The sequence below is a fragment of the Papio anubis genome, chromosome 2 (genome assembly GCF_008728515.1).
Source record: "Papio anubis isolate 15944 chromosome 2, Panubis1.0, whole genome shotgun sequence".
NCBI lineage: Eukaryota > Metazoa > Chordata > Mammalia > Primates > Cercopithecidae > Papio > Papio anubis.
In genome coordinates, this window is record NC_044977.1 from 35,281,370 (window position 1) to 35,308,410 (window position 27,041).

The 27,041-nt window shown below is 38.2% G+C and overlaps 2 long non-coding RNA genes across 2 annotated transcripts in view; both read right to left on the reverse strand.

Annotated features, from left to right (window-relative positions):
- Window positions 1-7,804: 7,804 nt before the first annotated feature.
- Window positions 7,805-10,117, reverse strand: LOC110742524. The gene is made up of 2 exons (XR_002520287.2): window positions 9,479-10,117; window positions 7,805-7,967 (listed from the first exon to the last, which is right to left on the reverse strand). It is a non-coding gene; the product is annotated as an uncharacterized LOC110742524 (long non-coding RNA).
- Window positions 10,118-19,959: 9,842 nt separating this feature from the next.
- LOC110742523 overlaps window positions 19,960-27,041 on the reverse strand; it is a 50,592-nt gene continuing 43,510 nt past the window's right edge. Inside the window, exon 2 of the long non-coding RNA XR_002520286.2 lies at window positions 19,960-20,121. This is a non-coding gene — a long non-coding RNA (uncharacterized LOC110742523). The remainder of the gene's footprint in view (window positions 20,122-27,041) is intronic.

A 27,041-nucleotide genomic window follows, 5' to 3' on the forward strand; every position in this document is an offset into this window, starting at 1 on the left:
TATGCCTTTCAATGCACAAATCATCACAGATTTGATCAGAGAGAACCCTTTCAAGTTGGTCATTGTGTCCTTTTAACAGGTGTACATCTTTCATTTAAAAAAAATTACTTCTTTACTTTGTAGCACTGTAAGATATTCTAAATTCATCTTGTATTTTCTCTGCCCCAACCCTAGAAACAGTCGTGTGTGTGTGTGTGTGTGTGTGTGTGTGTGTGTGTGTGTGTGTTTTAAATGAGAGAATGGTATTTACAAACCCAAATCTAGACATAAAATTAGATTTTAAAAGATATTTAGTGTTTCTTCTGTTGTGGCTAAGTGCCAGTTTGGACAAATTTAATTGTCCATATAGTCAAACAGTGGGTGATCTATATTGGCAGACCTAGTATTATAAATCTTAACAAAAATGTAAAATACTATGGCATTTCTTCTATTTTAAGATACTAAGATGCACCATAGTTTTAATAATAGCTTCTTGGAGGGTGGAAGGAGAGTAAAAAAACTCTACATTAAATGGTTCACATTGATTATAAGCATCTACTGGTTTCAAAAACATCAGGACGTGAAGAAATTTGCATCTAAGAATCAAGAAAATAAGCAATTTGTTTCAAAGAAAATCATATCATTATGGCTTCATGTAGAATCATTCAAATGATTTAAGGAAAGCATTGAATAATATTATAAATAGATTTATTTATGTTAATTCTTTCTCTTTTATCCTTAACTGTACATTCTTTCATATTTGGTAGGTTGTAACAAAAATTTAGGGGATAGGTCAAAAGAATCTATTTTATTTTTTAAAGATATATGAAAGATAAGAAGAAGCTACAGTCAGGTCTACCCCTCAATGACTGATCTTAAAGAAGATATTACTGGAAACATGTTGATTTGTTTTATATATTCTCATGTGTCTACATTTTAATGGGTCTGTTGTATCATCTCAATGGCTTGGAAAACTAAATGTATAGTAATAATAATAACAAGAATACTTTACATATAAATAGGACTTTATGTTAAACACATTACAAAGGCAATGGTATTAAGGGTAGCATAGTGCATTAACTAACTAGAATTTTATTGCCTAGGACAAGTTCCTACTCTGCTACTTACTAGATTTGTACCCTTAGGCAAATTACTTATCCTTTCTAAGCCTCAGTTTTCTCATCTGTCAGAAGAAAACAATATCCTAAAGGAAACATATCCTAAAAGGTCATTGTGAGGATAAAATGAGACAATTCAGGGAAAATGCACAGACTAGTACAGTGGTTGGTATTCAGTAAGCCTCTCAGTCAATATTAGGTAATGAAAAGTAGTTCAAAGACAGAGGTTTGTATCATTCCAATATCTCAAATGAATATTTTCTTTTTACATCCCTTATAAGACAATTTAGTACATTTTTCTATTTATGAACCCAAGTAGCGTCAATAGTGTCATGGCGCAACGGGTTCTCCTTGCCTACTGCCTAGACAGAGCTAATTTATCAAAGCAGGGGAATTGCAATAGAGAGTTTAATTCACACAGAGCTGGCTATACAGGAGACTGGAGTTTTATTATTACTCAAATCAGTCTCCCAGGGAATTCAGGGATCAGAGTTTTTAAGGATAATTAGGCAGACAGGACTGGTGAGTTGGGAGTGCTGATTGGTTGGGTCGGTGATGAAATCACAGGGAGTTGAACCTGTCCTCTTGCACCGAGTCAGTTCCCAGGTGGGGACAACAATACCAGCCAGTTTACAGATCTGGGTGGTGCCAGCTGATCCACTGCGTACAGGGTCTGCAAAATAACTCACTCACTGACCTTAGGTTTTACAATAGTGATGTTATCCACAGGGGCAATTTGGAGAGGTTCAGAATTTTGCAGCCTCCGGCTGCATGATTCCTAAACCATAATTTCTAATCTCATGCCTAATTTGTTAGTCCTTCGAAGGCAGTCTAGTCCTTAGGCAAGAAGGGGGTTTGTTTTGGGAAAGGGCTGTTATCATCTTTGTTTCAAAGTTAAACTATAAACTAAGTTCCTCCCAAAGTTAGTTAGGCCTATGCCCAGGGGTAAACAAGGGTAGCTTGGAGGTTAGAAGCAAGTTGGAGTCAGTTAGGTCAGATATCTTTCACTGTCATGGTTTTCTCAGTTATAATTTTTGCAAAAACAGTTTCAATAGGAAGAATCTTCTTAAGTTCTAAGACAGGAATATGAATTAGGAAGCCTCACCAAGGTGAACAAGTACGCTTACCTATGATGGTTTAATTATCTAGCTCTTTGTTTTACTCACCAGCAGCAGGTCCTAGGCTGACAAACCTATCCTGTGTTCTCATCTACTACTCTCCCATCTATAGGAAAACAATGATTCACAGAAGCCACTGGTTTAAAAGACCAAGCAAACATATTTGAGACACAGATAAGCAGAGAAAAGAAAAAAAGAGCACATACACAACAAGTTTAGATTGCCCTGTCTCCCTCTCGGGTTTAGATTGCCCTGTCTCTCTCTCGAGTTGTGTCGCTCTGGCTGACTCCCACTCTGTCATAGTGCTACTCATAAACAGTCCTGAGGGTACTTAACCCAGGACAATACCACACAGATGATTAACATCAAAGAAAGAAGAGAGACACTCTTTATCATCCATAATAAGAGATTCACCATTTCCCTTTTAATTCTTTAATTGGCCTTCTAATTAGAGGGATTTGCTGCTTTACTTGGCAGTAGTTGGCTATGATCTGTATGCTTTCTGCAACACTAAGCTTGATTGTTTGCATCTTAAAGGGATTCTGGGGACTCCCTACCCTTTCAGGGGTTCCTTTGATGCTCTTCGAGGGTTTTAGAGAACTGAGGTCAAGCATGATCCATTAGCATGCAGAAGGAAACTGGGACTCCACCACTTTTTCAGAGCAGTTACATCACTCACTCTGGCTCAGCTCCCATATTGTCAAGTGAAGCAGTGGATGAAGCAATAAGTGTGATCAGGCTGTCACAGGTCCCCTGCCATTTGCACAGGTCCTGTCCCAGGAAGTTTTAACATTGGATTTTTCAAAGTTTTCACCTAACTAAAAGCTGACAAAGAAAATAAATTGTTTGGAAAATGTTACAGCATGCGGAGGTATGTGGGAAATCAGCATGAAACATAGTTTACTAGGGGTTGTACTATAATGCTCCTTAAATACATAAGGATAGAACAGAAAATGTAATTATACAATCATCATAAGAAGTAATTTGTAACAATTAACTCTTCAGGGAGGCCTGTTTCCACCTCGCCCTGTGGAAGCCTCAGGTCTTTTTTCCGAGGGACCAAACCCACAAATGGCCAAAGTCCTTTTAAAACTGGGGAGCCAACAGCACTGAGTTTTGCACTTTACTGCTCAGGCATTTCTTGTCTGTTAACGCCCATCCTGCCCCCTCTTTCCCAGGCCCCCATCACCCAGCGTTCACTAAAGTTAGACTCAGAAGTGTCTCAAGTCCCATTTTTCTCTCATGCTTTGCACAGAAGCTTAATGCTTTGTAGAAGCTGGACATGTGGCTTCCTTTTCCCCTCTAGCTACCAGTTTACTGACCATGATCTGTTTGACCTTTGGCTATCAGCCTATATCCCTTCAGCCTCAGGGGTTTTCATGGCTATTCCTGGTCTCAGATTTTCATCTTTGAGTTCAGTGGCTTACCAAAGATCTAATTCAGCAGACTGTCTGCCTCTGGCTCCTTAATGAGCTCCCGGGAGGCTTTTCTTGAAAGTCTTTCTGGAACATTTTGAAAGGGGCATTTCCTGTGTCTAAAGCTCCCTCCCCATCAGGAGGTATAGCCTAAAGCTCAGCTTACTCACCCTAGACACAGCTCACCAAGGCCCCTGATTATAAAAACATGCTATGAGAAGGATCAAGGATGAAATAATTTTTCTCTTTATGCCTTTGTTTCCTCAAAGGATGTTACTTGGCCACCTCTTATATTTAATACACTGAAAAGGCTACAGTGATGAATGTATTTTGGTTCCTGCCTTAGAAGATGTACAGTGGTTCTTTAACTTCATTGTACATAAGAACCACCTGGAGAGCCTATTAAAAACAAGACACTCAATCTCCATAACTCAGATATTATGATTGCACTGTCTCAGTGTAGAAGGTGTAGATGGTGGCCTGAGAATCTGTTTTATTTTGTTTTGTTTGAAACAGAGTCCAGGCTGCAATGCAATGGCTCCATCACAGGCTCACTGCTGCCCTGACCTCCTGCGCTGGAGTGATCCTCCCACCAGTCCTACAAGTAGCTGGGACTACAGGCACAGGCTACCACACCGGGCTAATTTTTAAAATTTTTTTTGTAGGGAAGGGGTCTTACTCTATTGCCCAGGCTGGAGAATCTGTGTTTTGAATAAGCACCCCAAAGAACTGACATGGGATCCTGTGGATATTTAAACACAACTCTGTCAAAGAGGTATTTCAAGCTTACATTATCCACTCTCAGGTACACAGTTCTGGAAACCAATAGACAAAACATGGCCTATCTGTTTGGTTTTCCTAAATAAAATGTGGAACTTGTGTTCTATCTGTATTGTTTATTCCCTCCAAAATACTCATATTGCTTTATATCCTTTTACTTTCCTTTGTCACTGAAGTGAGCATGGTGTGTCTCTATTTTAGAGATGGGGAAGAAGTTACAAACTATCACTTGATCTACCCCCATTGCACAGCAAGTTGTAGCAAGTTCAGGTCTCCAGCAAGTAAACCCACCACCTTCACAACATAACAAGACAGCATTCTTTTTAACTTCAGAAAATACAGTGGCCACCCTAAGCTCCTGTGTGCATTGATTACTCAATGATGCAAAAATAAGAAACAATTTGACTTTCTCAGGTTCACCAAGCTATGGGTGTTGCCTAGGAATCTGAAATTTTTAGGAGGTCTCCAGTGAAGCATGCTGCTGGGAATGTATAGAGGGTTATGGAGGAGGAATGCATAGAGGGTTCAGAACAGAGTAGGTTGAGTCTCCTCACCTGCAAGTCCCACAGTGCTGTTCAACTTGTGGCCATTGACCTTTGTGCTCATGTCTATTCTTATTCTTTTCTGGGCTCCTTAACCTAAACCTTTCTTGTTTTTATTTCCCTTTAGAAATAAGCTTTCTTGTTTTTATTTCCCTTTAGAAAAATATTCAGGGCACAATTACCTCTGTCTATTTGGAGCAACAATTGTGGTCTTTCCATATGTGATTGCCCAAGTCCATTTATCTCTAGTGTGAATGAAGCCTGTGGATTCTCTGGTGTAATCTAAATTATTCTGGTATTAAAAGATAAACTTGGGAGTATAGAAAATTATAAATAAGGTAAATATGCATATATGTGTAAATATACGTGTGTGTGTGTGCGCGCGCGCATTTTGAGATCGGAGCTTGCTCTGTCACCCAGGCTTGAGTGCAGTGGTGCCATCACTGCTAGCTAACTGCAACCTCTGCCTCCAGGGCTCACACGATCATCCCACCGTGGCCACCTGAGCAGCTAGAACTACAGTTGTATGCCACCATGCCTGGATAATTTTTGTACTTTTTGTCAAAACAAAGTTTTGCCATGTTGCTCAGGCTGGTCTCAAACTCCTGGACTCAAGGGAACCACCCACCTAGGCCTCCCACAGTGCTGGGATTATGGCCGTGAGCCACAGCTTCTGGCCAAGTATGCACATGTTAAATAGATGTATATACCTATATATAATAGGTACACATTTCAATAACCTTTTGAAAGGTCCATTTGCCATCAGTTCTTTTATTGCAACCCCTTTTCCACCTTCAACTTCAAACATTATATGAAGCTTTTCTCAAAACAATTTGTAATGGAAACACAAGGATTTATTTGCTGGCTCTCATCCCAGTCAGAGAAATGCTTTGTAGATGGCCATGTCAAACTCATGTCAGGCATTCTAAAACTCTGGAGAAAGGCAGTGGAAAAAAAATCTCCAAGTATCCTCATCTGTATAATCTCTGCTTGCAAGACTGGTTCACAGTAAAACCATGAAGAGCACCAACATTCTACCGGGTTCCAGCTTCTCCTCTTCCTCTCAGCTCTGCAAATATTTCCCTGTTAACAATTCCTTTGGTCTATCTCAAGCATCAGCATCCTCTACCTTGATGAAAGCATAGATTTTTGTGTTTTCTTTGTAAAATGTAAATGATCACTTGAGGGGAATTGGAAAGTTCTTGATAAATGCAAAAAGGTTTCAGAATCTATAGACCTTCCTCTAGATCTTGCTTTTTTCCCCTGCTTTTCTCTTGAGCTTGGACAAATTGTGTGGCCTCTCTTAGCCTCAGTTTCTTCAGCTATAAAATGAGGTTAATAATAGTGCCTCCTTCAGAGGGGTGTTGTAATGAATAAATGAGAAAGGCACACAAAATGCTTAACATAGCATGGGTTCATAATATGCATTCATTAAAGGTTTAATAATTATTATTTGTCTTGGGAACATCTGTGTGTTTATTATCAGAACTTTAAGAAAAATAAAACTTTATTAAGATTATCAACAAGCAAATTGATGAGTATTTGTTGGGGGTGAGGGGACTCAATAAATGTTCTTGCTTGAAATAATACCGTTAGCTTTTTTCTTTTTTTCTTGACAGAGTCTGGCTCCATAGCCCAGGCTGGAGTGCAGTGGTGCAATCTCAGCTCACTGTAACCTCTGCCTCTAGAGTTCAAGCCATTCTCCTGCCTCAGTCTCCTGAGTAGCTGGGATTACAGGCATGCACCACCACGCCCAACTAATTTTTGGTACTTTTAGTAGAGATGGGGTTTCTCTATGTTGGCCAGGCTTGTTTCAAACTCCTGGCCTCCAGTGATCTGCCCACCTCGGCCTCCCAAAGTGCGGGGATTATAGTCGTGGGCCATCATGCCCAGAGCCACTGCTAGCATTTGATAATCTGGCTGCTGGATGTCTGAGGAAGTCATTGTTTCCTTCAGATCTATTTGTTCAGCAAAACTGTACCATGCATATGGTACATGAACTACATGTCAACAAGTTAAACACACACACCACAAACACAGAACTGTACTGTGCACTCTTCTATATGCAGAGTACTGAGATAAGTGCAAAGGATATTAAGATAAAGAAAGCATAGTTCCTGCCCCCTGGATGTGAATGGGAGATCATCAGAGTTTTGTTCATATCTTCACTCTCCATTTAATACATCCCTAGAGCACGCTTCAGCACTCAAAGGAGAATGTACCTGAATGAGTCAATGTTGAAGATGGTACACAAGGTCCCCCACTCTGAATCACCTAACAGCTTCTGTAGTCACCATGGGAGTCAAGAGAAGTCCTTTCTCATTTCACTTTCTTTCCTTGCCCAACCTGGTGTCGGAGTGACCTCTGTCAAGAGTCTCCTCAATAAGGAATTGGGAAGTGGTTATTATGGGAATGGAGATGGTAAGGACCAGATGATCAAAACGGGATTTCTACAAGTGCCATGGCAGGTTGGAGCAGTGGCATAAAAAGCAAAAAACATACATTTCCTGTCACTTTGAGTCTCAGACTTCACACAGTACGAGTTCTCCATTGCTACCAGGCTGCAGAGTGCTCCAGCTAATATTCCCTTGCCAGTGTGAAGCCACTTCTACCTCTCCTCTCCCTTGCCTCAGGGTTTAGAAATGCTGAAGTTATGAGTAGAAGTTTTCCATTGCTTTGCCGTTTTTCTTTTTTTCCCCCAAAGAAAGAAAAATGTTAGTTTTCAGGGCAAGATAAAATGAAAAACAGTTTGGTAAATCAGCCAGGCCAGCAAAGAATAGTTTTGGACCAGAAATTATTCTGGCTTTATGAAACGGAAATTAAACAAAAAAAAAAGATGATGACTCCTTGGCCAGAATGAGATGTCTTTTTTTCAGTAGCAGGGGAATGTTCTATAATACAGCAGAGGAGCCCTGAGCCGGGAGTTAGTTGAGAAGCATGGGTCTTATCCTGGCTATCAGTGGTTTCTGTGATCTTAGATAAGTTGTATCACCTCTCTTGCCTCAGACTCATCATCTAGAAAAGAAAACAATATGATCCTTGAGGTCTCTTCCATCTTAGACACACCATCTGTCTGTGAAGTATAAGAGTATAACATCACGCTCATGGAGCTATTTAGATTATTTGGTGGATTTTCTTCCCAAGTCTCATCACAATATAGACATGCAGTTATAACAGAATGTTGGATGCATACTTCTAACTCTAAATCTTGCCTTTTCAAACCCTCAGCCTAAATGATTCCTAAGACTGGCATTAAATTTCCCCCAGCCAACTATGTGTTGGCGGCTCACAAATCAATTTTCTATACATTGTTTTATGTAACTTTTATCACCACCCTGTGAGGTATTATCTTTCCATTTTACAGATGAGAAAAAAAATGAGCTCAAACAAGTGAAATACTCTATCTTCCACAGATGATAAGTGGCATAACTGGGACTCAGGTAAATATTTTGATTTTCATGTTAGTTCTCTTACGCTATGTCTTTGTGGTAATCCTGGTTAATGTGGAAAGAGCTATGAAGCCTTGGTTAAATAAAGTTTCAAGTTGAAATATTTTTGTCATCTGTTAACTGAGGTCCTGCCTATATCACTTCTAATAGAATGAATTAGCTGCCACTCATCCATATGAGACACTGACTGCGAAAGACCTAGAGACATTACTTTAATAATACCACTACATCAGATTATGGCAAATTATTCTTGTCCTCTTCTACTTCTCATCTTGTTAATATGTTATCACCATTTGTGCATTACCCAAGCCCAAACCTCCAGGATCCTTTCACTTCTTTTATTTTATCTGCTATGTCTAACAGGTCACTACATCTTGTACTTTTTTTCCCTTGGAAATATGTTAAATCCATCTCTCCCACCTATACCACTGCCAATTCCCAGGGTCAGCTCAAATCACCCAATCTCCTTGACTCAAGCTCTCCTGTCACTAGTCCATTTAGAACCCACAAACAATTATTTTTCAGAATCATAACTTTATGCTACTCCTGTTCTTAAGTACGTTTCATCCATACCCACCATGACCCCTGACCTCCAAATTAGACTCTATATCATGGCATTAACATCTTTCCTCAATCAGCTTCCAACTTAAATGTTCTGGCCTTATCTCTTCATTCTTCCCAATGTTCACCTTATACTTAGTCTCCAGTTCCCTCAGGAGAGATGATATAAACTGAGAAGAATAAAATTAAATGGTCTAATTCTAGAATCATCAACATTTAAATGTTAATTGAAAGAAGAGGAATCAGTGGAACTGAGATAAAGCAGCCCCAGAGGTAAAAGGTCCTGCATTCATTAAACAACAATGTGTAAGGTCTTTTTCAGAAAAGATCTGAACATAGCTACAATATTCTTGGTAAGAAAACAGGAGCTTCAGAGGGCACAAAGAACAGAGAACAGGAGGAAATGGGCCCAAAAAAGGAAGGGGCTGAACTGAGCAGAAACGGGAGAGTCAGAACAGACAGCTCAGTACATCTCAGGGATAGTAAAGGAACAAAAGCACTGTGACTGGATCCCACCTTAACACAAAAGTGTGGTTGCATTCTAACTACTTCCCATAATTAAATTATCCTCAACTGGTGATTCATCCATTCAACGAGTACTTTCTGTGTGCTTGGCATAAGAATAGGAAGTTCAGTTAAGCAATGTGACCCAGAAATCTAAAAGGAAAATGAAAAAACAGAAGAAAAGAGAAGTATGAAAAATTCCACAATCCTTCTATGAAGGAGCCTGTAACCCAGTGTTTGGGACTATTTTACGACTTTATCATAAAACAATGATGAATACAAACACAGGATTTGGGGATAGATAGAGACCTGAGGGATCCAGGAAGTTTTCTTTTTATGGAAGATGTTGTGGAACTGATTTCGGAAGCTTTACCTTCATTTCCTGGGTTTTGAAAGAGTTTGACTAGTTCACCTGTACTAAAGAAGGTAAGGAATGACATCCTATGACACTGACAGGGGGGCTGAGAATCATCATAATTGAGGTACTTAGGTTACTATAAATTTCTACTTTCAGACTTTCTTTCAACATATTCCATAAGAAGAAAACTTCCTGGATCTCTCAGGGCTCAAGCTACCCGAAAATCTGGTGTTTGCCTTTATGATTGTTCTATTTACTTGACAGTCCAAAAACACTGGGTCATAGGCTCCTTAAATATAAGCATTGTGGAATTTTTTAAACTTCTTCTCTTAGTCTGAAAGTATGGGCACATTTATAGCAACCTAAGTACCTCAATTATGATGGTTCTCAGCACCACCTGTCAGTGTAATAGGATGTCAGTCCTTACCCTTCCTCACCTAGTCCTCTCCTCCCCTAGTGTCCAGGATGGTGCTGTGCAACCAGGATCCTTTGTCATTCTGGGCCTCTGCCTCTTTTCCTAATCATTAGTGCTCTGGACTTACCAATTCTACACTTATCTATAGGCCTATTGCACATCTGCTGATTTCCTCCTGTGATCTGGGAAACCTGACCTCCCTGGTGAATTCTGCAACCATCCCACTAACCTTGGAGTGAGATGGAGATGGGGCCAGAGGCTGCCTTCCTGTATGACATTTCATTGAATAGATGGAATGCACCCTTTTCTTCACTTCCTATAGCAGAGTAGAGCCCAGGCTGTGTCTTTTAATAGGACTTTATTGAAGTTCCTCATCGACAAAAGGGAATCACAACTCATAGGGTAACACAACTGCTTCTGGATGTGGTTGTACTCAGAGCTCAAGGGCCAGTCATTGCACACCCAAATATTCCTTAGATAGTTCCTGATGAGTTGTGAGGCTCCCTCCCTTCTAAGCCTTCCTGTGAGGTAGAGACCAGCATAACCCTATCACCAGAAACCTACTCAAGCATCTCTAGAATTCTGGTTCCAAGGGTCAGAAGGCTCAGAGAAAAATAAAAACCTAGACTTGGTGATATGTTTATGTCATATATTCCAAGATCTCGTTACCTCTCCAAAGTCAGTGGCTTGCCAGGTTGATTGCTAATAGGAATAATGACCTTCCCTAAGAGAATTATCACCTTCTACTCTCTGGGGTGTGATCCTGTTCTCAGGTCCCAACAAGGTAACACATCAGTAAAGCTGATAATGATAATAATAGTAAATGGTTTTATTGTGCAAAGTGCAGGGTACTGTTCTGAGCACTTATGTTATTAATTAATCTTCAAGGATATCTCAAGAGGTGTGTACAATTATCCACCCCTTTTAAAGATGAAGAAATTGGGGCACAAAGTAGTCAAGTAACTTGCCCAAGATCACATAGCTTGTAAGTGGCAAAGTTGTACTCAAATCCAGGCGGTCTGATTCCAGAACCCATACTGTTACCCGGTGCATCATACTAGCTTACATCCAGGGGAAGTACTTTTCCTAAATTCTGAGTGGTTCATTTTTTTAAACTTGAGATTTAATTCACATACCTTATGATTAATCCATTTAAAATGTTTAGTTAAGAGGTTTTTGGTATATTTTCAAAGTTGCATGACCATCATCACAATCTAATTCTAAAATATTTTCATCACCCTCTCAAAAGCACTCATAACCATCAGCAGTTATTCTTCATTTATCCTCTGCCTCACATACCCCGTGGCAACTATCACTTTGTCTCTGTAGGTTTCCTTATTCTGGATATTTCATATAAATGGAAACATACACAATGTGGTCCTCTGGGATGGGCTTAATTCATATACCACAATATTTTTGAGATTCATCCATGTTGAGCAGATGTCAGAACTTCATTATTTTTCACTGCTAAATTATATTCCACTGTATTGATATGCCACATTTTAAATATCCATTCATCAGCAGGTGGACATGCTGATTGTTTCCACTTTCAGGTTGATATGATTAGGCTTTGTGTCTCCACCAAAATCTTATCTTGAATTATAATCTGAATTGTAATTCCCACATGTTAGGGGACAGACCCTGTGGGAGGTGATTGGATCATGAGGCATGGGGGAGGGGGTTCCCCCATGCTGTTCTTGTAATAGTGAGTGAGTTCTCACAAGATTTGATGGTTTTATAAGGGGCTCTTCCCCCTTTACTCTGCATTTCTCTTTCCTGCTGCCTTGTGAAGAAGGATGTGTTTGCTTCCCCTTCTGTCATGATTATAAGTTTCCTGAGGCCTCCCAGCCATGCTAAACTGTGACTGTATTAAACCTCTTTCCTTTATAAATTACCTAGTCTCAGGTATTTATTTATAGCAGTGTGAAAACAAGCTAATACAGGGGTATTATGCATAACACTGCTGTGAACATTCATGTACAATGTTTTGTTTGGCTATATGTTTTTATTTTTCTTGGGTGTATATTAGAAGAATTATTGGTAACTCTGTGCTACCAACAATTACTGGTAACTGTGTTTATTTGTTTTAAATTGTTCAAAATATAGGTCAACAGGAGCACAATCTAATAAAATTTACACTGGTTCGCTATTATTATTTACTTTCTTAAAATAGTTCTTACAGTGAGAAGTAAAAAATTCCACATGCTGATCTTCTGTTAGCTTCTGGGACTCAGCTCAGTGACTCAGGAATCCAAGAACACATTCACACACACACCTACATTCACACACACACACTTTTATATATACACATATCCTGCCATTTAAAGTGCAAAGTCAACTTTTCTATAATTGAAGGAAAATCGGGGATATAAAGTCTATGTACTAATAAGTAGACCTGGTAGTTTAACTATTTAGTCATGTGTTTCTTAGGCTTTATACTTGTGTTCCTCCCACATTAGATGGCTCATTCCTTTAATTTTCCCTTATCTTTGCATTCCTGTGGCACCAGTGCCACCCTGCAGCTTGAGGTCAGTGTTACTTTCCTCAAAGCCACCTGAACATGGCCCACGTTGGCTCCCTGCAATTCTGGTTGGCAAGCATCTCTTCCTCTGGAGATTTTCCTGAGGATTGAAAAATACAGGTTTGAAAATGGCCTACTGAACCTTCAGGTATTTTGTGCAAGGTAGGGAGAGTCTTGGAGAAAAACAAAGAATGAAAATTCCCCTCACAGCAATGATTTCCAGAGACAGGATATCAGTTTAAACATGATTCCCAAAGTCACAACCTCAAAATTTTTGAAGATTGTTGGGTGGATGCCATCTGATTTTGGTGATTTATCTGAATTTATCATCAAACAGGCTTTGGTTCTACATCTACCTTGAGCTGCTACCTCTTCTTTTCTTCTTTTCAGTCTGGTGACTGACCTCTCTCCCCAAATCTGCGAGTTCTAGGCTGTTCACATTAAGGATTTCTTTCCCAATCTGCAAGAAATTTCTGGATGAGATAGAATGATGCTGCACCAATAAAAGACTAATAGTTCCCTGGTTGCTGGGTATATATTTTTTTATTTTAATTTTTAAAATTTAAAATAATAACGGTACATATTCACAGGGTGCATAGTAATGTTTTGATACATATAATATACGGTGATCAGAGCAAAGTGATTGGCATATGCATCATCTCAAATATTTATCATTTCCTTGTGTTGGAAACATTCTATTTCCTCCTTCTAGTTATTCAAAACTATGTATTATTGTTAACTACAGTCATCTTAAGGTAGCATGGAGCGCTAAAATCTGTTCCTCCTATTTCGCTGTAATTTTGTATCCTTTAACAAATTTCTCCCCATTCCTCCTTTCCCACTATACTTCCCAGCCTATAATATCCTCTGTTCTACTTTTTACTTCTGGGAGATCACATTTTTTTTTAGATTCTGCATATAAATGGGAACATACAGTGGTTAACTCTTTGTTCCTGTCTTATTTCACTCAACATAACATCTTTCAATTCCATCCATGTTGCCATGAATGACAGGATTTCACTCTTTATTATGGCCTAATAGAATTCCATTGTATATATATGTCACATTTTCTTTATCCATTCATATGTTATTGGACACCTGGACTGATTCCATATCTTGGCTATTGTGAATAGTATTGCAATAAACATGGGGGTGCAGATGTTTCTGACAGAATGATTTCCTTTCCTTTGGATAAATTCCCAGTAGTAGAATTGCTGGATTATGTGGTCATTCTATTTGTAGTTTTTTGAGTAACCTCCATACTGTTCTCCATAGTAGCTGTACTAGTTTACATTCCCACCAACAGTGTTATAAAAATACTCTTTTCTTCACATCCTTACCAGCATTTGTTCTTGTTGTTGTGTCTGTTTGGAAATAGCCATCCTAACCGAGGTGAGATGATATCTCATTGTGGTTTTGATTTGCATGTCCTTGATGATTAATGATGTTGAGCATTTAAAAAATATATTTCTTATCCATTCGTATGTCTTCTTTTGGGAAATATCTATTCAGATCATTTGCCCATTTTAAAATCGGGTTTTTTTTACTGTTGAGATTTTGAGTTACTTGTCTATTCTAGATACTAATCCCCCACTGGATGAGTAGTTTGCATATATTTCCTCCTATTCTGTAGGTTATCTTTTCACTCCTTTGATTATTTCCTTTGCTGTGCAAAAGCTTTTTAGTTTGATATAATCCTACCTTATTTTTGCTTTTTTTGCCTGTGCTTTTAAGATCTTATTCATGCAATATTTTCCCACACCAATATCCTGAAGCATTTCCCCTATATTTTCTTCTAGTATCATTCTATTTCTTCTAGTATATTTTCTTCCTTTTATCACTTCAGGTCTTACATTTCAGCCTTTGATCCAACTTGAGTTGATTTTTGTTTAGGGTGAGAGGTAGAGATCTAGTTTTATTCTTCTTGCATATGGATATCCAGTTTTCCCAGCATCATTTATTAAACAGACTATCCTTTCTCCAGTGAGAATTCTTGGCACCTTTGTAAAAAATCAATTGGTTGAAAATATGTGGATTTCTGAGTTCTCTATTCTGTTCTATTGGTCTATGTGTCTGTTTTATGGCAGTATCCTGCTATTTTGGTTACTATACACCTTTGCAGTACATTTTGAGGTCTTTGTTATTTTTGCTCAGGATTGCTTTGGCTCTTTGGGGTCTTTTGTAATTTCCTACAAATTTTATAATTTTTTTCTATTTCTGTGAGGAATGTCATTGGTATCTTGATAGAGATTGGCTTGAATCTATAGATAGCTTTGGGTAGTATTGTCATTTTAACAATATTAATTCTTCCAACTGTAAGCATGGGATGCTTTTTCCATTTGTTTTGTATTCTCTTTAATTTCCTTTATCTGTATGAGTCTGTTTTCATACTGTTGATAAAAACATACCTGAGACTGAGTAACTTATAAAGAAAAAGAAGTTTAATGGACTCACAGTTCCATGTGGCTGGGGAAGCCTCACAATCATGGCTGAAGGTGAAAGGCATGTCTTACATGGTGGCAGGCAAGAGAGAAAATGAGAATCAAGTGCAAGGGGTTTCCCTTTATCAAACCATCAGATCTCATGAGACTTATTCACTACCATGAGAACAATACGGGGGAAACTGACCCTATAATTTAATTATCTCCCACCAGCTCCCTCCCACAACATATGAGAATTATGGGAACTACAATTCAAGAGGAAATTTGGGTGGTGACACAGCCAAACCATCTGACATCACTGTTTTTGTAGTTTTCCTTGTAGAGGTCTTTCACTTCCTTGGTTACATTTATTGTTGGGTACTTGTTTTTGTTTTTGTTTTGGTAGCTATTATAAATTGAACTACCTTCTTGATTTATTATTGATTGTTGTTCATGTATAGAAGCACTACTGATTTATACATGTTAATTGTGTGTTCTGCAACTTCACTGAATGTGTTTATCAGTCCTAAGAACTTTTTGGTAAAGCCTTTAGTTTTTTCTATATGTAAGATCATATCATCTGCAAACAGGAAGAGTTTGACTCCCCCTTTCCAATTTGGATGTCCCTTATTTCTTTATTTTGCCTAAATGTGCTGGCTAGCCCTTCCAGTTTTATGCTGAATAGGCGTAATGAGAGTAGGCATCCTTACCTTGTTCTAGTTCCTAGAGAAAAGCTTTCCCTTTCAGTAAGATGTTAGCTGTGGCTTTGTCATATATGGCCTTTATTGTGTTGAGGTACTTACCTTCTATACCTAATTTATTGAGAGTTTTTTGTTTGTTTGTTTGTTTTTTGAGACAGAGTTTTGCTCTTTCACCCAGGCTGGAGTGCAGTGGCATGACCTCGGCTCACTGCAACCTCCGCCTTCCACTTTCAAGCTATTCTCCTGCCTCAGCCTCCCTAGTAGCTGGGATTACAGGTGTCTGGCACCATGCCCGGCTAATTTTTGTATCTTTAGTGGAGACAGGGTTTTACCATGTAGGCCAGGCTGGTCTCGAACTCCTGACCTCGTGATCCACCCGCCTCAACCTCCCAAAGTGTTGGGATTACAGGCATGAGCCACCGTGCCCTACCTATTGAGAGTTTTTATCATGAATTTTGTAATACTGAATTTTATAAAATACTTTTTCTGCCTCTATTGAAATGATCACATGGTTTTTGTCCTTCATTCTATTGATGAGATATACAGCATTTATTGATTTACATATATTGATTATCTTTGAATTCCTGGGATACATCTCATTTGGACATGGTTTATCATCTTTTTGATGTGTTGTGGATTCAGTTTGCTAGTATTTGGTTGTGAAGATTTTTGTGTCTATGTTCATCAAAGATATTGGCCTGTAGTTTTCTTTTAAGGTTGTGTACTTGCTTGGTTTTGGTGTCAGGGTTATGCTGGCCTCATAGAATGAGTTAAGAAAAATTCACTCTGCTTTAATTTTTTTGGAATAGTTTGAGAAACATTGGTATTAAACATTTAATAGAATTCAATAGTAAATATTGCTTTTTGCTTATTTGACTTTTTTTTTTTTTTTTTTTTTTTTGAGACAGAGTCTTGCTCAGTCTCCCAGGCGGGAGTGCAGTGGCACGATCTCGGCTCACTGCAAGCTCCACCTCCTGGGTTCGCGCCATTCTCCTGTCTCAGCCTCCTGAGTAGCTGGGACTACAGGTGCCCGCCACTATGCCCGGCTAATTTTTTTTTTTGTATTTTTAGTAGAGATGGGGTTTCGCCATGTTAGCCAGGATGGTCTCAATCCCCTGACCTCGTGATCCACCCACCTCGGCCTCCCAAAGTGCTGAGATTACAAGTGTAAGCCACCGTGCCCAGCCACTTATTTGACTTCTTTACCCACTTCTTAGCCTGCTTCTCTCTTGGGTTCTTCACACCTGCTGCCTGCCTGAATATGTGGTTATGATTCATTTAATTTACTAGCCATCATTATGCTCTGCCCTTCTTTTCTGGTATTGAGGGTCCAGTCTCCTTCATCTCCTTCATCACTCAACTGCTGATGGTCTATTGTCATGTAGAAACATCACTACCCTTGTGGTCTGTTCACCATCCTGTGGGCTGTCCCCTGCTCTCCTTGTTCAAATATCCTCCTTTATCCTCTGGCTCTACTGCTGTTGATGGTGCCAGCATGACCTAGAACATTTACTCCTATTTTATCAAGTATCTGACCTCTGCTCTGCATTAAAAGATACTTGACCAAGATGAATTCAATTCTATTCCTTTTTCTATTCTGTTTCCACTTCAATAAAATCCATATAGGTTACCACAAAAAAAGAAAAAAGAGACAGAAAAGAAAATAGCAAAGGAATATCACAGGCAGCATTTTAAGGTGATTCAAAAATTTTCAGTGAATGTGTAATGAACCATCATTTGATTAAAAAGATACTGTTTCTCTAAGTCTAGCATAACTTAAATTCACGGAATTAAATAAATTTGAATACTATTTTTAAAAGGGAAACATCCAAGGGAAAATAGAAGAAAAATAATTTAAGCCTATGATTGCCTAACACTTTAATATTAATAGACTGATTCTGAAAGCATCAGCAAACCTAGTTTTACATATGAGGTAGTATCAGATGTACTATCAGACAAAGAATTGGAATGAGACATTTACTCCATTTTGTTCAACATAGCTGCCCGATCTAGACGTTAAACTAATAATGAATTCCATTGGGTTTCAAAATTAGATTGATTAGTCAAGTATTTTGACAATTATAAAATATAGTAACTAAGATTCCTTTATGTGCCAAGAACTGTGTTGAAAGTTTCACATGAACTTCCTGATTTAATTCTAACAATAACCATATGAGGTGGGTATTGTTTTTATCACCATTTTAAAGACAGAAATGCTGTTGCCTGGACAAATTAATTTCCTCTCTCAAGGCCACTCATCTGTTAAAAACTAGATTTGTGATTCCTGCACAGGCTACCGGACTCCAGAATAAGTGCAATTAACCACTAAGTGCAACAGTGAGATAATTCTTTTTTTGTTTGTTTGTTTTTGAGACAGGGTTTTCCTCTTGTTGCCCAAGCTAGAGTGCAATGGTGCGATCTTGGCTCACCGCAACCTCTGCCTCCCAGGTTCAAGCAATTCTCCCGCCTCAGCCTCCCAAGTAGCTCAGATTATAGGCATGTGCCACTACACTCGGCTAATTTTATATTTTTGGTAGAGATGTGGTTTCTCCATGTTGGTCAGGTTGGTCTTGAACTCCCAACCTTAGGTGATCTGTCTGCCTTGGCCTCCCAAAGTGTTGGGATTACAGACATGAGCCACAGTGCCCGGCCCAAGAATTCTTTGATTGTTCCTTTTTATTCTTCATGTTCCTATGCTATGTGTTCTGACCTTAACATGAAGGAAAACTACCTTTTTGATTTATTTGGGCTATGCTGCTTATGTCAATGGAGGGAGCAAAAGGTTAGGTCAGTGAGCATGTTCTTAAAATAAATAAAATGTCTTTTCCCAAGATATTTATTCCTCAGTACCTGAAGTGGCTATTAGTACTGGAGGACAAAAAGCAAGTTACATGTACATTTTTCTAGTCTTCAGAAGGAATTCATCACTCAGAATGTTCACAAGCTATAATGTGGCCACTGCAAAATGTATCATATTAAAATAACACTTCTCAGCACGCTTCATGATAACTATCACATGTTTAGTACACATGTTTAGTGTAATTTTTCTTCAGTTGAATTACTCATAGTAGGCACTCTCTTTCCTTTGATAGTTTTGGAATAGCATCTTTATCTAGTCTGACTTCCTCGTCTTTCCTTTTCCTGTTTTACCTTTACATAATCTTGCTCATCTGTCTCTCAGACTCCACCCAGCCCTCACCCTCACTATGTTTTCTCAGCATTCGTTTCCCCTGCATACTTTTTAGGCTAAACACATTTTCTTTCATGCCTTCTTTTCTTCTGAATCTATTCTCAGCATAAATTCAACAAATGGTTGGATTCAACTATCTTAAAAAGAAATCCATTTTGTTCTAAAATCTACTTTTTAAGTGAATTAAACTGTAATTTTTTTCCTTGTCAAATTCTGACCTCTCTGCTCACATGTTCCACTAATAGGTCCTTATGGTTTTGTTACCTACATCTCCCTCTGTTTATCATGTTCACATAAAGCCCCTTTCACCCATTCCTGAGTGTCTAAGCCATCCCATCTTTGGCAGTAGGCCCATCTGTATTCCAGCTGCCTTGTCCATCTAAGACTGTTATAGCCATTTCCATTTATGTCTGTCCCTGCAGCCATCTTGTACATTTTCCCTAAATGGTGCTCCCAGCCCAGCTGACCTTTCTTTCCTAGTTGCCCCCTTTCCCTTGTCTTCTAGAAAAGAACACTGACAGATGAGATCCATTTACAGTCCCTCCACGTTTTCTCTGCAGATCACAGGCATGATGTGTTTCAGAACATTCAAGGGATACAGAGTAGCTGTTGGACATGGCTGCCCGAAGAGGACCATGTGCCTGACATAAATCTAAAGGAAAGGGTCCTGATTCTTGATCTCTTGCCCCTTTCTTTCAGACTTTATATTAACACTGAATGCCTTTTTTCAATGTATTGCTCTGACACTAAATCAATGTATACAATAACCTGAAACTTCTACATATTAAAACTCACTATTAAGTTATGTGTGCAAAGGTAAGCTATTTTTAAAAGAAGGATTAATACTTTCCTTGCTGATAGTCATGCCAATAATTATGTTGCAAAGCATTCTTCTATTAAGTCGATTTCTTTGTATAATGCATTTAGAAGGATTAGAATGAAAAGATTTGGTCAAGTTCGGTATCCACTGCAGCCATTACCAGTGGTTTGTGACCTGCCCACACCAGCATCTCCAGGGACACAGTGGATTTCAGCTGCTGCATCACCAACCTGTTGCCAAGGAAACAAGAGAGGGCAAAAAAATCCTCAATGACATTCACTTTCAAGGCAGTCAAGATACCCCTGAAAAGGATTTCAGTAGTGCTATGAAGGAAGCTGAAATAGGCTTCTAATTATAAATTCTAAGCTATCTCCTCTTATATCAAGTATGCTGTTTGCTTAGATTTCAATCTTTCAGTCATTCTCTATTTACCAAGTCATATACTCCAGACTTCAGAATAGCAAGGATATTTCCTAAAGAAAGGAAGAAGCAGAGGGAGAAAAGAGAGAGAAGCTAGGGGGCAAACAGGTAATAGTAAAGCAGTTAAATGCTATAAGACACACTTACAAAGCAAGTGAAGTTGTAAGTCCTCACCAAAGTAGGGCTGGCATAAATTTCTCTATATTTTTAGGATTTTAAATGCATTCATAAGTATATTTGTGTAAAAGCAGTTGAGAAATTTTATACACATTTATGCCCATATTAGAAAGTGTAAACCCGGTCCAGTATTTTGAGTTTTCAACTTTTATTCAGGTACAAAATACACAGGGCAGAATGTTTATGTTACTGCTTTGTATGAGAGGCGTCCCCTTCTCTTCTCAATATACAGAAAACAGTATATTTAACTTATTAGTTTCATTAATGCTTGTAACTTTCAATGTTTGGGGACATATATATAATTGTGTAGAAGAGTGTGTAGATATGTAACATACATCTTTGTGAAGACATTGATGAATTCATCACTGTGTAAGCTAGTGGATATTGATGTCCTGCCCAGATACCCACACTGGCCCCTTTTTAATGTTCTCTCCTGGGCTTCTGGTCAGCTTCGTTCTCCCCAGCAGCACTTACCCATGCCTACCAACTTCCTGACCTCAGGCACTTGTCCTTGTAGAATTTGACTCTCAAATTCATGGGGCTCAGAATAATGTTCTTTGAAGATAGTAGCTATGAAATGCCCTACACTAGTGCTTCTTAACCTTTCACTTACATACGAATCATTTAGATTCTGATTCAGTAGTTCTGGGTTTCCCATAATCTCCCAGGTGATGCTGTAGATGATGGTTCAAGATAGTAGACCATAAATTTCCTGAAGATAGCAGCTGATTCTGGTTGATGTCTAATACAATGACTGCCAAGATGAATGTACTTAATACATCTCTTCTGAATGAAGTTAACCTTATTATACCTCCAGACCCCATCTCACTCTCATTGCTACCCCTGGAAAGGGGTGGAAAGCTTTCACACTTTGAGAAATTCATGGTCCAATAGCACTCTGGATGTACCTCTTGTGGTAGAATCTGGCTAACTGATTACCACATCCATCCTCTTTCTGAGTAAAGAGCATAACTACACTTCCTGGCTTCTCTTTCAGTACGATGTGGCCATATGATGGAGTTATAGCCAATGGGATGTGACTACAAGTGATGTGTGTATATCTATTTCCTCTTCTGTTTCTAACCACTACACCCAGGAGTAGAATAGCCTAAAAGAGGGAAGGATCCTGGATCCCTGAACTCTGTCTTGGAGAAAATTTACACACTGATCAATCATCCATTTTAAAGTATGAAATATTATGAATGAGAAATATTTACTATCATATTTGAACCATTATGTGATTTTTTTGTTACAGCAGCTAAAATTAGCTTAAATTGTGTATCTTTCTTATAGATTTTACATTTTATTGTAACTGTTTCTCACATTGAAATGTGAGCTTTCAAAGGGACTTAAATTTTTTATCATCCTATGCATATTACAATGACTGATTACAGTAGGAGATCAAATTTCCTTTATTAATTAGTAAATAAAGACGATGTTTTTATTTCATCATTCACCTTTCAAATTATAGAGCACCTGCTGTAAATATCATTTTACTCTCTTGTTCCATAAAAAAGAGAACTGGAGAAAGAATAAAGCTAATTTAATTATGCTTAGACTTTAGTTTCTTTCTTTGGGGCATATATGGTAATGAGTAGGGGAGAGGGAAAGATATGCTTCAAGGGTGTCTTTAGCTTTATTCTGTGGTTATGTGTGACCTTTCCATGACAGATTTGATGTCCATGAGAAATACGATTGTACCGAATGAAATAGGGGTGAGAAAAAGGGTGTAGAGAGTGGAGGAGAAACTTCAGTGAAGGTGAATGGGCACTGAGCATGATGAAATAGAAAATTATCAGGTAAATTAAGGCATTAAAGGGAAAAACATGTGAATACATATATAGGAATCATATATTATATGTTGCAATAGCTGGCTATACAATCTACCTTCTATATAGGCTTAGTCTTGTGTGGCACTGTGTTAGACTTTCCATACATTATTCATAATCTTTATAACAATTTTCATAAAGTATTATCTTCATTTTACAGTCCAGAAATTAAGTCTCAGAGAGGATAGATGAACTATCTGATGATTTGAACTCACATTCATCTGGTTTTGAAGCTCAGTTTTTTCCTGTTTCATTACATAGTGCAAAAAATGTGTTTAGGGAGACTTTGTGATGAAATATTTAAAACACAATTATCCTGAAAAATCCAGGCCTTGTGGTTGTTGTAGGTACTCTGTGGAACTTTATAAGCAAGCATACTAGAGAACTACATTGCTTGGATTACCTGCCTCTATGAGAGGCAGTCACACTGGATGTGTGAAATTCTTTGGGAATGGATGGAGGAGTAAGGGGCACTGTTTGGGAATCATCATATGCTTGCTGAAACAGAGGCAGAAATAACATTATTTGTTTTTTTTTTTTTACCAGTAAGGGAGGAGAGGGCTGTGATGGACATTATGACATCAAAACTTAGACAAGGTATTAAGAAGCAAAACCTTAGGTTTCTTGACTTCTAAACCCCTGCCTTTCCAAAGGACTAGCCCTTCCTACACTTGGAGATGTGGGTCAGATACTTGCATGGCCTGTGTGAAGAAGTGGCTTAATGGCCATTTTATATTCCTTTAAATGTTAAACCCTTTTACAGTATACTCCTTTGAAACTGCAATCTGGGTACAGGTTCCTCAGTGCATTTTCTAATAGATCTCACTGTATATATTTTTATAAGGAAACTCAATGGATCCCAAATTCTGAATCTAGCTTCATTATGTTATTTTATAATTTTATTTTCTACATAATCCATTTGGAAATAGTTCGTTCCTGAGTCCACCATGAATTTCCCTTGTATTTTTCAATAGCCATTGCAGGTCTCATTCTGAACTGTAATCTAATGAGTTCTTTAAGTAATATTCTTTCCCTCTTTCCAATTGCAACATTATTCCTACTTCACATAACACGATTATATTTGTATTATTCCCAAAATGCTTGGTGTATGTAAATCTTGTTGGCCTCATTGAATTGTAGGAGCTGGAAACATGTCTTGGTACTAGATGTAAACTTCTTAAGGGCAGAGCTCTTACTTCTATAAATCCCTGTAGCTCTAGAGTACATAAAAATATTTGGCTAAATGAATTTTACTTCTTTTGCAGTCTCATATTGCTTGGTACAATGCTAGGTCCATAGCAAAGTATCTACACAACTGTAATCCCCATATACACAGAGTCTTAATTTTTCTTTGCTGTGCCCTAGCTCTTAGCACAGTGAATGGCCCATAGAAGGCACCCAATAAATACAAGTTGAGTAAATGAATAGATGTTATGAATATTTATTGCATGGTTTCCCTGCATTCCCTTTCCATTCCTCTATAGCTACAAAGGAAATCTCATAGATCAAAGCTTCTCCATTTCTAGTGTGCATACATACAAATCGCCTGGGGAGCTTGATAAAACACAGATTCTGTCTTAGTAGATGTAGAATGAGTCTGGATTTCATAAGTGTGGGCAAGGCATCTCTAACTAGATCCCAGGTGATGCCCCAGGAGTCTACAGATCACATTCTCAGTAGCAAGGATATCAACAAGCTCCCAAAAGATGCAGCCTTCCACATTTAAGTTGAACACTATCACTGAAATTCAGCACATGTATTTCATAAAATATGTTTAAAGATCCTTACTTTTCAGCCTCTTGGGAAAGAGACTCTGGGGCACTAAATCTGAATGCACCAAGATGAGAATTATACAGTTATTGAAATATCACCATCAACAACCAGTCATCCAGATCTGCTACATAAGTATCGATCAAATTTAATTCTCCTCAGTGTTAGGCTGATGAAAATATAGCCATAAATGTAAGGGGAAAGCCCAGAGAGGCTGACATTTGAAGACTAACTAATGATGTTGCCACAAATTTTATGTGTATGACAAAGAAACAGTAACAATGCTGGGAGAAATTATACAGGAAGATTATCAATGAGAATGAAGATTTCTAGCTATTGAAAAAGGAAAGAAAAAAGTCTTCCGGTGCTGTGTGAGAGATCAGCTCAGCTTAGTATTCATTTTTGAATTTGTCTTACACCTGATACCAAAGAATGTCAAACTAATTGAATTGAGTTAAAGTCTTGGAACCAAGAAGAATTTGAATGTAAATGTTTAGCCATAATTGTGCTACAGAGTAGATAACAATTTAAAAATATATCTTGTTTTTTAGATACTTTATTTCAGGTGCAAATGTCTATAATTTACCACACCCAGAACTTAAAGAAGTGTATTTATTAGCTGTCATTTGATGACCTCTTATCTCCTCTCATAAAATAATCTTTTACAATTAGGGCTGCTGTCTATCCTCTAAATATTTTTAAATGCAAGTTGACAAGCTCCATGGTATGCAAGGTAAGGTAGAGAATAATAGGTTCTGCTGGTTATTAAGCAGTGCTATGTTGTAGTCAAAAGTCAAAGGGCTCAATTCGGTCATAAAAGGAGCTGATTTTTTATTTGTTGTTATTGCAGTAGAAACCATAGTAGTCATCATTATTGCTACTATTCTGTAGAAAGACATTCATTTGAGAAGCTCTGAGTACATTTTCAGAATGTGCAATCAAATTTACTTCACTCATTTGTACATATCATAGAATATTTTGAATCTATTCAGGTAACGCCTTGATATTGAGTCTCATGCATGCAACTTTACACCATGCCCAAGATGTAAATATATCAAGACCATGTCGGAACAGAGTTTAATGGATAGTTGAGTAGAACAGATCTTAGGAGGTGATAAAAATTGGATATGTCAGCCCCATTTTCCTCTCATATTTTTTGTCTCTGGCCCTAAATCTCTTTCTGGTCTTGATCATCCCAAACTTCACTCTCCCATTAATGAAACTTGAGCTATGGGAGAGAGATTATGGATAAAAAGAAGCAAAGACAGCATTAGTGTATTAGAAGAGGTGGTGGCAAAAGGAAAAGTGCAGGTGAGGGGGAAAGCAAAAGGTAGGGAAATTTAAGGTTTGAGAGAAGGATATCTCGACCTTGAAGAATCAGGGTAGGGGAAAGAAAGTAATCTGGATAAGGAAAGAAATAAAGCCAGTTTTAGTGTATTCCAAAAATCTCAAGACAGATTAAGACTTATTAAAAAAAACACACACAATAGCAACTTTTATTCTCTTCCACTCACTTTAACTTCAAAAACAAGTTCCGTGGAGATTTTGGTTATTGGATTAGTCATTATCCTAGACACTACTCGTATTGTAATTCTTGACAATTTCAATATCTATGTAGACGATCCTTCCAAATCCTTCACCCCCATGCCTTGACCATTTTTCAGTCTTAAGCCTCTTCCTCTTAGACTGTCATCATCATCTCTCCAGCTCATACTGCTAGAACCATGACTGCAAGGTTCCTTGGATATCACCAGATCATGTGACTTCATCACTGCCTTTTACCTCTGTCAAGTCAATAGTTGCCTCCTTATACAGCTTAATTCCATTGTCTATTGTTAGAATACATTCATACACTAGCCAAGCATTCTTCATTCCCTTTTCCCTCTCTTTCTTTGTAATACTAGTAATTTAACAAAACTTCATCTCTGGTTAATTCTAACTCTGCACTTACTCTTTATCTGCACTCCTGAGGTGAATAGAGAAAAATACACAAAAGCTTCACTATTATTCTCAAACAGCCCCTATTTCCCTGATCTGTTTATTCTTTCACTCTCCAAGATGGTCATTTCATTACTTTTTCTCTATCTAAAACTTCTGCCACCTCCTATCCAATCTTCCATCTCATCTCATGACTTTGCTTCCCTATTCACTGAGAAAATAGAAATAATCAGAAGAGAACTTCCATAAGCTTGCATCAGTGTGTTTAAGTAACCTACTAAAACCTGTGCCCACAAACGCTGCCTTTCTTTTTGTAACTGTGGTCCGTATTCCTAAGATTAACCTTCCACTTGTACTTTAGATACAGCATTTTCTTCTCTAATGGAAGATCTCATTTTTCCTTGCTATTAAATTATTCCTACCAGCTTAGAAAAATGATGATATTCCTTCAATTAAAAAAACAACAACAAAAATTTCTTGGCCTTGCTTCTCTCTCTAGCTACCTTCCTCTCTTAAATTCATTCCAAGTAAAATTAGTTTTCTTATAAAAGAGACCCCAGAGAGTTTCCTTGCTCCTTCTACTATGTGAGGTCACAGCGGGAAAGCAGCTGACTCTGAACCAGAAGAGGGTCCTCACCAGACACCAAATCTGCCAGTGCCTAGATCTTGGACTTCCCAGCCTCCAGAACTGTGAAAAATAAATTTCTGTTATTTTTTAAGCCACCCAGTTTATGGTATTTTGTTACAACAGCCTGAAAGACCAAGACAGTCTCTTAACTCTGACCTCCCTGTTTCATTCATTTTCCCACTGTGTTTGACTCTCAACAGCAAAGTTATTATTTAAAAATATAAATCGGGTGATATTACCCTGTTCATAACCTTCTGATTGCTTCTAATCTCATTCTAAATAAAAGAAAAATTCTATAATGTTTACAAGGCCCCTTGATACTTCTTTGACTTTCTTTCTTACTATTTTCTGCATTGCTTTGCTCTATTATTCCTCGAATATTCCAGGC